The following is a 12,787-nucleotide window of genomic DNA, read 5'->3' on the forward strand; positions in this document are numbered from 1 at the left end:
TTATTTGACAATTTTATATATCCCTTTATATTATTTATATTTAAACAATACTATTTGATATGGGATTTGTTTTATCAATGGCTAGATAATAAAGCATGGATGAAATATGAAATATGAAATTAAGGTAATGATAGAATATATGAAAGGTTTTCTTATGGGAAATAAGCTGTTGTTAAATACCTGTTAAATGAGAATAATAATATAAAGTGTTGCTTTCTTGTGATTTGAACAAACCTTCATGAACGCAGCCGAATCTCGGGCTCCAAATCGATCTGATAGTAACTCTTGAAAACGTATGCTACGTTCACATACCTTCACCTGTTTCAAGATGTAAATTACAATCTCAGACACTTTGGCCAAACTCAGATACTGCTTCTCCATGGATTTTGTGTATATGGGAAAATGTGTACCGCATTTGTGCATCAGTTCATAAAAATGACTTAGTGAAATTTCCATCCCTGTGGGAGTAAATTGATCTCTAAATGCAAGTAATCCTCAACGTACAAAACATTTGTTTTAGTGACCATTCAAAGTTACAATGGCATTGAAAAAAATGACTTAAATCAAATCAAACTAAACCTTTATTGCAGTGGTGAAATCTAAAATTTGTTACTACCGGTTCTGTGGGCGTGGCTTGGTGGGGGGAGGGGTAATGTGACTGGGTGGGCATGGCCAATTTTTTTTTACTTTTAAAACCATTTTTTTCTACAACTTCTTTGACGAAGAGGTTGTAAAAAAATGCTTTCAAAAGGCTCTGACGATCCCAGCTGAGTTGCCTGATCGGCAGAGGCTGTTTTAAAAAGCCTCTGCCGATCAGGCAACTCAGCTGGGATCGTCAGAGGCATTTAAAAGAAAAAAAGGGATTTTTTTCTTTTAAAAGCCTCTTGACGATCCCAGCTGAGCCACGCGATCATCAGGGGCTTTTTTTTAACTTTTAAAAGCATTTTTTTGGCCGAAGAAGTTGTAGAAAAAATGCTTTTAAAAGTAAAAAAGCTCAGCTGGGCATTGGGGGGGCTAGGGATTTTTGCTACCGGTTCTCCGAACCACCCGCCACCATCGCTTCCAGATCGGGCGATCCGGTCCGAACGGCGAGCATTTCACCCCTTCTTTATTGTCAATGTACAACATGTTTACAATGAAACTGAATGAGCCTCCCTTGCTGCAGCCCCCTCCCCAAAATACAAATACATCTCAATAACTCAATAAATGAAAAAAATAGAATCCCTAAACCCAAATAAGTAATAATTAACGCACATTCCCATATACCTATATGTATGTAACATTATATTATATTACATGGGTATGAATATGTTGCATGTTGCGCTGGCCCTGCAAGTCTAGCATATTAAACCTAATTGTGGTGTTACGTTGTGACCATTATGACCATTTTTCACACGTACAATCGTTGCAGCATTCTTGTGGTCACGTGGTGGTCCAAATTCAGACACTTGGCAACTGGTTCATATTTAAAATGGTTGCAGGGTCATGTGATCCCCTTTTGCGAGCTTCTGACAAGCAAAGTCAGCGGGGAAGCCAGATTCACTTAACAACTATGTTGCTATCTTAACAACTGCAGTGGTTCACTTAACAACTGGGACAAGAAAAATGGTGCAAAATTCACTTAACCGCTGTCTCACTTAGCAACAGAAGTTTGGGGCTCAGTTGTAGTTGTACGTCGAGGGCTACATGTATACTGAAAAGCTTTTCTTGTCCCAGTTGTTAATATTATCAATATGTACTGATTCTTAGTTAGATGTCAAAAAACTTATTTCCTCATATCACCTTTGGTGTTCAGTCGATGGAGGACACCAAGCATCCTGGAGAAGGAACAAGTTGGCTTTGAAACAGCTGCTTCCTGAACCAGAGTCACATTAGGAATACATCTCCAGCTGTTTTCAGACAATGTTTCCAAGGGCAGAATCAGGGAAGGAACTCCACATCTGGGATTCTACTTATTTAGCAGCAAGTTGATATACTGTAGGTGTCTTAGTTTGTTCTGAATATTGAAAAATGAAGATATCTCGTTGGTTTGTAATCTTTTCAGCTGCATTACACTTGCAGAAGAGTCAGTGTTCTCCCTTAGATACTTTTCTCTCTCCCTAAAGCTAAATTGAAAGGTTAAATGTTTGTCTGTCTAAAACGGAAAGGTTTCCCCCTGTTGCATTGTGTCAAGCAGCTGGTTTTCTTTGGTGTTCGGTCTTGAATAAAAACAGCTGCTTTCTCTTGCCATAGAATAGAATAGAATAGAATAGAATAGAATAGAATAGAATAGAATAGAATAGAATAGAATAGAATAGAATAGAATAGAATAGAATAGAATAGAATAGAATAGAACAGAACAGAACAGAACAGAACAGAACAGAACACTTTTATTGGCCAAGTGTGATTGGACACACAAGGAATTTGTCTTCTGTGCATAAGCTCTTAATGTACATAAGGAGAATAAAATACATTCACCAAGAATAAAAGATACTATCACTTAGTGATAGTCAAGGTTACTAATAAGCTATCAAATCATACTAGGAAACAAATAAAAGCAATATAATTGAAAGATACAGGCAACATGGTTATAATAATAAGTGGGAAGAGATAGATACTAGTAAGGAAGAGAAGAATAATAGTAATACAGTCATAGTAAATTATTTGACAGTGTTGTTGGAATTACTTGTTTAGCAGAGTGATGGCATTCGGGAAAAAACTGTTCTTGTGTCTAGTTGTTCTGGTGTGCAGTGCTCTATAGCCTCGTTTTGAGGGTAGGAGTTGAAACAATTTATATCCAGGATGTGAGGGGTCTGTAGATATTTTCACAGCCCTCTTTTTGACTCGTGCAGTATACAGGTCCTCAATGGAAGGCTGGTTGGTAGCCATGGTTTTTTCTGCAGTTCTAATTATCCATTGAAGTCTGTGTCTGTCTTGCAGATCTCACTAAAGTATTAATATTGAAAATAAACAAGTTTGGAGTTCTTTTAAAAAATTGTGGGCAAGCGAACTTGGGCAGGAATCTAAACAATCAGAATGCTCCCTGCAAGAGTTGCTAGCTTTTTCAATATGCAAAAGCAATGCCAGATTAAAAATCAAATACTTGGATCTATATCGGTACTTACTGTAGATGAAGGGAGCAGGCAACCATTTGTGAAAAAACTGCAGGGCTCTTTGTCCAGGCAGCCTCTGAGAATAAGACATGATTGAACAGAAGGGGGGAAAAATCCATAAATGAATATATTTCAAGTCTTCTAGACATTATTATTTCTATCAAATGTTCAATGTAGCAGAAATTCGGATTAGTTGAACATAGAATTGGAGCATTAAGACGATTGTGAAAGACATTATGATAAAATCAATGCAAAACAGATGGAAAGATTTTTTAAAAAAGAATCTACCTTGTCAGCATCTCTCCCCCCTCCACCCCCCCCCCCCAAGTCAGGAGGCCTTATTAAGTCCATTTTCTTCAAACATAGAACATCAGTGAGGAGGTCCTTTGAAGGAGATACAGGATGAAAGGCCAGCTGCACATGAACTGATCTGGATATTGGCATTTGTCTGTTGTGTTGGCAATAGGATTTGGAACAGCCACATGTAGGGGTGTGTTAAAGACACACTCGTTCTGCTGCTACTTTGATTCATTTTGGTGGGAAAGAGCTGCTTGCAAACATTTTAGCTTGGAATGTTGAAGGCTCAATTTGGTTTTGAAATTGTTGGAGCTGATTTTCCATACCATAAGTGCATGATTAACTGAAGCGTACAAAGTAAAGAGAGCAATCATCGTAAAGATTTTGAGTTATGAGATGTTCTCATGTGATCATCATTAAACAGTGTTTGGATGCATGCATATTGGATGGAAAAAAAATTAAAAGGAGCTCTTTGTGAGATGACAAAGGCAGACATCTTCTTGAACTCAAGTTTATTTTATTTTGCTTTATTTTCTGGTTTCTAAGGTTTAACACGAGGGTTGTGGTTACTCCAACATGCGGTCCTTCTCTTTTTATCCCTTGCGTTGAATTTAAGTTTTTAATCCCTTCCCTGCTTTTGGCATCAACAATCAACACTGTAAACAACTTTTGGATAATGTCTGAAGAAATGATGATTTTGAAATTGTAGTGTTGTGTTGTTGTGATTAAAATGTCAGCATTTTAACATCTTGTAGATGATTAGGGGGCTGGAAGCTAAAACTTATGAGGAACAATTGCAGGAATTGGGTAAGTCTAGTCTAGTGAAAAGAAGGACTAGGGATGATATCATAGCACTGTTCCAACATTTGAGGGGCTCCTACAAAGGCAAGGGGGTCAGACTATTTTCCAAAGCACCAGAAGACAGGACAAGAAGCAATGGATGGAAACTAGCTAAGGAGAGAGAAATTGAACTAAGGAGAAATTTCTTGACAGTTAGAACAAATAGGCAGTGGACCAATTTGCCTCCAGAAGTTGTAAGTGCTCCAACACTGTAAGTTTTTGAGAAGAGATTGGGTGGTCATTTGTCTGAAATAGTATTAAGTTTCCTGCTGATCAGGGGGTTGGACTAGAAGACCTCCAAGGTACCTTCCAACTTTGTTATGTTATTCTACAGTTCAGGTATGTGAAATGATACCTTCTAAAAAAAATGAAAGTCGAACACAATTTGAGATAATTTTAAAGGAAGTAGCTAGATAGATTTAAGACTTTGCTTTCAAAGTTACTGGCTTCTCCCATTGAAGTGGAATGAGGTCATAGAACTGCATGTAAAAGCGTGGAAAATCAGGATATTGTTCCCAGTACAGCGGTAATTTTTGGAATATATGTGAAACTAGAAGATGTAGAATGCGTCACATTATTATAAAAACCACTTGAAAGAGTTAGCACATTTGGATGGAACTCAGAAGTTCAGTAGTCCAAACTACATGTTGGTAAGAAGTCATCTCCAGCTGTTGTTCCTTGGTCCAATTTTCACTCTTAGTCAGATATTGTCAGATAACAATTTCTTTAATACCAGACCAAGTGGTTGGCTTCAGAAAATTCTCCTTTTTCTCTCCTATCTCTGCATTTGTTTTTCATGTCCTTGGATACTGAGATATCCAAGAAAATGAATTCCATTCCTTGATGTTTGTGCTTTTGGTTCAGATTGTTTCAGCATTAAAAGACCAACATGTGGGAAACTTTCAGGCAGTTTAAAGCTCCCTGATTTAACAGAATAACAGAGTTGGAAGGGACCTTGGAGGACTTCTAGTCTAACCCCCTGCTCAGGCAGGAAGCCGTATAACATTTCAGACAAATGATTGGCCAATCTCTTCTTTAAAATCTCCAGTGTTGGAGCACCCACAACTTCTGGAGGCAAGTCATTCCACTGGTTAACTGTTCTAACTATCAGGAAATTTCTCCTTAGTTCTAGATTGATTCTCTCTTTGATTAGTCTCCATCCATTGCTTCTTGTCCTGCCTTCAGGTGCTTTGGAGAATACAATAACATCTAGACTTATATACCGCTTCATAGTGCTTTACAGCCATCTCTAAGCATTTTACAGAATCAGTCTGTTGCCCCCAACAATCTGGGTCCTTGTTTTACCGGCCTCAGAAAGATGGAAGGCTGAGTCAACCTTGAGTGACTCAGAATCGAACTCCTGGAGTAAGCAGTGAGTTAGCCTGCAGTACTGCATTCTATCCACCATGCCACCATGACTAGACCCCCTCTTTTTCATGGAAGCCCCTCAAATATTGGAGCACTGCTATCATGTCACCCCTAGATCCATTTCTTATGGACTGCTCCATCTCTTTGTTCTCCTCCTTTCCCTTTAATATCCCCCTCAGAAGATGATAAATTTCCAGAGGATTTTTAAAAAAATTCTTCTGTTCTAATTTCCTTAATAGTTTTAGTTTTGGAGAGAAAAGATTTTGACTCAGTAAAGTCTAAATGTTAAGTATGTTTTTTCCCATCCAAAACAATCCTGGGTTAACTAAGGTTTTTGGTTTTCTTCATGGCAAACAGCCTTTAGCTGCAGTTATTCATTCGTGTCTCCTTAGACTGGATTTCCACCGTTCATGTCTATTGGCACTGATTCTCGGCATTGTTTCCTGTGTTGTGTTAAATGCACATGAAAGTCCAAAATTTTATTAAATGGATAATTTCTGACGTGAGAATTTAGAAATAGAGAATCTTCATATCTTGATTTATTAGCTGATTTGGAAAAAACACAACTGCAGCACTATTCAGGTTAATAAACTAATTTGGAACTGCATAATGGTAAATATTAATTTATATACCATCTGACTGGCTCACAGGTTAAAAAAAACATTATTTATTTTATTTTATTTATTTTATTTTATTTTTCAATTTATATACCGCCCTTCTCCCTGAGGATTCAGGGCGGTGCACAGCCAGAATTAAAAACATGAAATACAAATATTAAAAACAATTAAAATCTATATAAATTTGGCCCAAAATTTAAAAAACCACAAACCAATTAAACATTTAAAAATTTTAAAAAAATTTCTTCCTAAGCCAGCCCGGCTTGCTGGAAAAAGTGGGTTTTAAGGGCACGGCGGAAGGCACTGAGAAGAAAAAGAAGAATAAAGGTACCATAATAGACAACAATAAAGAAGTCAAAGGTGTAGTGGAGATGATAAACCCTAGAGAAATTAAAAAGGACACATTCACTCACACAACTGAAAGGGAGCTTCCGTCATCCCCATGAAAGTCTAGGGGAATTGGCTGGTCTCTAAGGCTCTTTGAAACACTTTGAACTCAACAGAGAATTGATCTTAAGCACTGTCAGTACAGTTTGATTACCTTGTGCCATTCATGTGATGCAGACAGTCCACTTTGACGTCCAAGGAATTTGATGCATCCTTCAAAAAAGTAGGATCACATTGTTGAGGAAGAAGGAAAAGAGAATGGCCGCAGTGTTCTATGAGTGTTAGTCAATAAATCGGGAGAGAAGCCAATATGAGTAAAGTTAATCAGTAGAAGAGAATATATGTTGCTCAGGGTTGAATTTAGGAGACTTTTTCCTGTTCGTTTGTCTGGTATTAATCCCTGCTTATCTGGGTGTTGGCTTCTGGAGAGGATGTGTTCTGGTCTTTTTCTTTCCTTCTTAGCTATTTTATTGTCTCTTTTGAATGGTGTATAAATATATTTAGGAACTACCAAGGAGAAAACCACATCCCCAACAATACTGGCATCGCATCTTCTTGTTTGTAAAGAGTGAGCAAACACTCACCAGCAATGATGAAGTTAATTGGGCAATGAAACATCTGCAAGCAAAGAGCCAAGCTGAGAGAACATCAAGGAGTCCATCCTTCAATACTTTTTAAAATTACTGAACTACCAAATAACTTTCGGTACTTTTTCACATTCATGCTTAGGTATCAAACCAAGTAATGTTCGGCTTTGCAAACTTTTTTTTTTTTTATTTGATGTATATGCTGCCCTTCTCCAGAGACTCAGGGCGGCTTACAATGCACTAAGCAATAGCCTTCATCCTTTTTGTATATTTATACAAAGTCAGCTTATTGCCCCCATAAACTGGGTCCTCAATTTACCTACCTTAGAAAGGATGGAAGGCTGAGTCAACATCAGCCATCCCATATGTTTTTAGGAACGATTTATGAACTGCATTGGTCTGGTATGAAATCATAATGCTATCATTCACTCAGGATTTTTGATGACAACGTTTTAGTTGGAGTGCATCCCAGCAAAAGACCAAGTGGAGTAATCTTTTCTGGGCTCCAGAGCTAAGCAGAATCATGTATGGTTGGTTCTTAGATGGGAAATTGCCAAAGAGTTCAAGAATTGTGGGCCAGATCAGGAAGCTGAAGAAAGAAGAAGGCAGTGGCAACCTTCTTCTGTTCTACTTCCAGGAAGACTGGCCTGGATTGTCCATGAAAGCACCAGGACTCAACCTCAGATCAAAGGAGACTATAATATGCTTTGTTCAAGTCACAGATCTGAGAATGGATCACCTCAGGGGTGAAATCCAGCAGGTTCTGACAGGTTCTAGAGAACCGGTAGCGGAAATTTTGAGCAGTTCGGAGAACCAGCAAATGCCACCTCTGGCTGGCCCCAGAGTGGGGAGGGAATGGAGATTTTGCAATATCCTTTCCCCAGGAGTGGGGAGGAAATGGAGATTTTGCAGTATCCTTCTCCTGCCATGCCCAGCGAGCCACACCCACAGAAGTAGTAGTAAAAAAAAAAATTGGATTTCACCACTGGATCACCTTCCTTTTTCTGTTCCTCCTACCAGAACCTGTCCCAGACTCTCAGAAATGACGTAGGGTCATAAGCCACCTCTGCCTTCCCTTGACTCTGCCATGATCTCATTATTTGTGCTTACAAATGTTGACCCTCTTCTGCGATCAAGCCAAATATTTTTTGAGCCCCTTAAAAGGGAAAGACAATGTTGTTCGCTACTTTGATCAGAAATGAAGGAAAACCACAGCTGTGAAAACAATCTAAACTGTGCAAGTTGCAGCCTTATCTCTCTGGCTTTTGCTGCAGGCTAGCAGTGGGTCCCTCGGTTTCCATAGCTACCTGCTAAGCAGCCCGGTCCTCTCGCTTGGTATGCCTGGAGTCAATCAGGGCTCATGAACGGAGGGAGAATTCAAGATCACTTGCTTTGTATATGGAGAGCTCCGTGAGCTGCTGCCAGCAGAATTTTTTTTTTAAAAAAAAAAAGCATTTTCTTGAGGTTTTGGTTCCCAAGGTATAAAGTGTAGGTTTGGGGGTTTTAGCCATTCACCAGGACACACATGTTCAGCTCTTGGCAGGTTTCCTTGCTAGGTCTCCATGACAACCAACATATACCTAGGTATGTCATCAGCTGGGCTGTGTGTTTCTGCATCTAGCAGAATTCCTCCATGGTTCAAACATGGGATTTCTTTCTTCCTTCCTTCCTTCCTTCCTTCCTTCCTTCCTTCCTTCCTTTCTTTTTTTTTATTTTAATACAAACATTTCATGTTTCATTAAACAGTGCCTCGTCTGGGTACCAATATTTTGTGCAATAACAATTAAAATTTACAGCCATATTTATTATTTTATCTATTCTTAAATTAATACTGATACCCAACATACCTACTATTGTAACAATCTTCTCCTCAGCTTATTTAACTTTGTTAAAACGTTTTCCATATTTCACTCCTCCGCTTTTCTTTCTAATTTTCGTATTTATTCTCTGACCATTGATAAAATAACTCCTATATACTATAGTAGTCCGATTCTTCCTTTCCTTTAATTGCAAGTGTTAATCTATTCATTTCTGCACATACTAATATTTTCATAATCCCATTCTCATCCGTAGTGATCTCTTCACTTTTCCAATTTTGTGCAAATACAGTTCTAGTTGCAGTTATTATATGAATAATCAAATATACATTTTCTTTACTATAAGTTTCTGGTAAAATCCCCAACAAGAATAATTCAGGTTTTAAATCTTCTCTTTCTTGATGGGGAGGGGAAGGAGAGGAAGAGATAATTCAGTTCTGTTGCACAATCTTGCACAATCTGAAGGAGCATCTGAAGTAACACATACAGCTGTGTGTGAGAGGGGCACCAAACTGAACCATCAAGAGGTCTTCTGCTACCACCAAGGCTGGAACCTTTCCTCTTTCCAAAGAAACTTCTTCTCTTGGAATGCCTGTTATTTCATGTGTCGTACGCATGTTGTAAACTTGAATAAATCAAAGTATACCTCTTCTATTTAAGGCAGGTTGAACCCAATCTAGTGCCTTTCAGAGGTGGAAACCTTGGAATTGGTCTAGAATACCTAAAGGACCCAAGATAAAGGGAGGTTGTTCTGATTCTTGAAATTTTACACATGCTTTGAAAATGTATACAGAGCATGAATGCCTGAAAAATGGTCTTCTTGCCAGCCCAAGCCTTCTGAATGACCGTGAACAGAGTGGTTTTGTCTAGATGAAGACTATTTTAACAATGAAATTGCATCCCATTGCTGAATACGATGTGGCATTGCATCCCATTGCCCAGAATTGTTATGGAATTCCCAGTAACTAGACATTCTGTATTGGACTGCCAGGATTAAATACACAGTGGCATCAGTTGTGAAATGGGGGAAAAAAAGGAAGAAGAATTAGGGCTAATACCCTGTGTTGGAAAATTCAAAACTTTTGGCTCAGTTCTATGCCTCTTGGACCAAATGCCATGTAGGATGGGCTGTCTGGTGAAGGGAAATGACCTCAAGTCCATCCTGAGCCCAAGTCCATCCTGAACAGGGTGATCACAATCAGCTGTCTCATTGCAAGAGGAGGAGGCATGGCCTACTCCTTTTCTACTCACGGCTTCTTGACAGCTGATATAACCTACGTTCTAGTTCTACATATTTGCAGAAACTGTGTAGCTTGGCCTGCACTGTTTTCCTGGAGTTATACCTACACCAGTGGTGGGTTGCTTCCGGTTCACCCCGGTTCAGGCAAACCGGTAAAGGCGGCGGTGGGAGTCTCCACCCACCCACCCAGATGTCATCAAAAACGCTCTGCGCATGCACAGAAGCGCCACACACTCGCAAAGCGTCTGCGCGCTACCGATGGCAAACTGGTAGCGCCGGGATTTGAAACCCATTACTGACCTACACGTAAGCAAAAGGTAGACTGGCAGGGAGAAGACCACTTCTTTGATGCAGAACAAGTGGACCAGGAGTGTCAAACTCTATTTCATTGGGGGCCACATCAGGGTTGTGTTTGACCTCAGGGGCTGTGGGCGTGACCAGGGGATGTGGCCAGCTTGACATCACTCGTGTTGGGGGGCATCTGTGGTGGCCCAATTGTTCTGCCAGCAAAAACGGGCTCCCGAGCTTCGTTTTCGGCTGCCACGGCCTCCTGCAAACCTCTGCCAGTGAAAATGGAGCTCGGGAGGGGAGGCTGTGGCAGCTGAAAACGAAGCTCGGGAGCCCGTTTTCGCTGATGGAGACACCACAGGCTGGTCCTTTACTGCCTCCAGGACAGCAGTGCAGGCCAGATCTACATACCCCTCCCCAGCCTAGATCCAGTCCCCAGGCCTTGAGTTTGACACCCCTGAAGTAGACAAAAACAGGACAAGTGAGATATCTGAAGAAGGAATAACGGAACAGGGTGAGAATCGGGCAATTTATTTTTGGTTTTGGTTTTTCATTAATTCTTTCCAGTGTTGCAAATATATATTTGGGACCAGTTTAGTGTGCTTCTTCAAAGACGTCTCTTTTTAAAAGCATTCTCGTTGCGACACTCTTCAAAGTCAGAAGATTCTTCGTCCTGTCCAATCACAGTGTGGAGACCACAAGTGTCCAAGGGAATGCCTCCCGTGTCAAAGTTTTGTGAGAAGAAGTGTTCAAAGGAGGGGGTGTGGTTGAGAGTAGCCCACGATTGCCAAACATTTTTTTCTGATACACAAGTTTTGAGAATAAAAAAACGTGTTTTTTTTTTCAGCCACTGAGAAGATGTCAAGAAGGTTTGTGAATGTTTTCCCCTTAGGATCCAAGGTGTTATGGCCGATGCGTTTCTAAAAGCATTCCTTTTCATTTGAATACTTAAAGTGCAGGCAAGACGGAGCAGGAAGGGGGGAGGGGGTGTCTTCCCAGATGAGCAGCATAATCTGTAAAGGGAGAGTTTGCTGCAGCAACATCTGTGAACAGGGGAGCCCAAAAAATGTGCTTTTCCATTCATGGAACTCGATGCCAGAAAGTTACATGAGTGCTTAAGGAATGCAAATATTCCTTCTCCCTGAATCCCTAATGCTTGTGTGGAAAAAAGCACCAAGGGAAGAAGAAGCTACTATTCTTATGTATTTCCCTTTCCTCCCTCCCTTTTTCCTTCCTTCCTTCCTTCCTTCCTTCCTTCCTTCCTTCCTTCCTTCCTTCCTTCCTTCCTTCCCTCCCTCCCTCCCTCCCGCCCTCCCTCCCTTCTTTCCTTCCTGTTTGAACCTTTTGTGTATCCAGAGAACTGTCTGCCTGGGTCCCTAACCTCACACAATATTGCCAGAGATTTTTGGGTGGAGCTTAAATTTAGGAATAAGATGGAAGAAGCTTTCTAAATGTCCTTATGCTAACCTGGGCTACAAAATAGCACCAGGGCATCTTGTGCCTAAATCTCATGCGTATCTGGAAAGGGAACTTTGCAGTCATTTGAAAGGAGCAAATACATCCTCCAGATTCCTGTAATGGGGCAAATTACCTTTAAATTTTTCCCGGTAATATTTCTGAATGCATAAATAAACACAGAGAAGAACTGTGTATTTTTACTGCTTGCTAACTGCCTGTAACATCTCATGCTCCAAAAGTCTTATCTGAACTTTCCCTGTAGTGTCTTACATTCAGCTTTGGCTGGTGTGTTATTGTTTTTCTATAGAATTCTTGGGCGGTTTTTAGTACCCTTTTATTTTTAGATTTTGAACTTATCTTTTGGCCAAGAAAAAAAAAATGAACTCATTCAAAATCTTGCATAACTTCTATCATACCTGTTACTGAGTTTAATTTTTGAAAGTCTAATCCTTGAATACGGTGATAAAAAACATTCACATTAGAAATGCTTGAGCAAACCATGAAGTCTGCATGATAAACAATTGCTACCAATAGAAGAGAATCTGCCTGGCTCAGGATTCAACAGTGGAGTCTTTCGTGCTCTCTGAGGTTGGTGGGGTTTTTTGCAGACATTTCATTACCCAAATAGGTAACATCATCAGTCCTAATAATCAATTCCTAGTGTTATAAACCAAGAAACTGAACTCTTTACTAATTCATTCTCAGTCATCTTGACCAGGAAGTATGTCTCTGAAGAAGCCAGGACCTATCAAGCCATTGTATGCTAAACAACCGACTAGACTAGACTAGACTTGAC

The 12,787-nt window shown here is 39.9% G+C and overlaps 1 protein-coding gene and 1 long non-coding RNA gene across 2 annotated transcripts in view; one reads left to right on the top strand and one right to left on the bottom strand.

Moving 5' to 3' along the window:
* The window catches only part of BICC1 (BicC family RNA binding protein 1), a 132,202-nt gene that overhangs the window by 57,346 nt on the left and 62,069 nt on the right, over positions 1-12,787 (top strand). The gene's annotated exons all lie outside the window — the stretch shown is intronic.
* LOC148113196 (uncharacterized) lies at positions 1,884-3,506 on the bottom strand. Its single transcript, XR_015728381.1, has 3 exons — positions 3,381-3,506; positions 3,105-3,168; positions 1,884-1,996 (listed from the first exon to the last, which is right to left on the bottom strand). It is a non-coding gene; the product is annotated as an uncharacterized LOC148113196 (long non-coding RNA).

The sequence above is a fragment of the Pantherophis guttatus genome, chromosome 6 (assembly GCF_059756535.1).
Source record: "Pantherophis guttatus breed Tessera chromosome 6, ASM5975653v1, whole genome shotgun sequence".
NCBI classification, from domain to species: Eukaryota; Metazoa; Chordata; class Lepidosauria; order Squamata; family Colubridae; genus Pantherophis; species Pantherophis guttatus.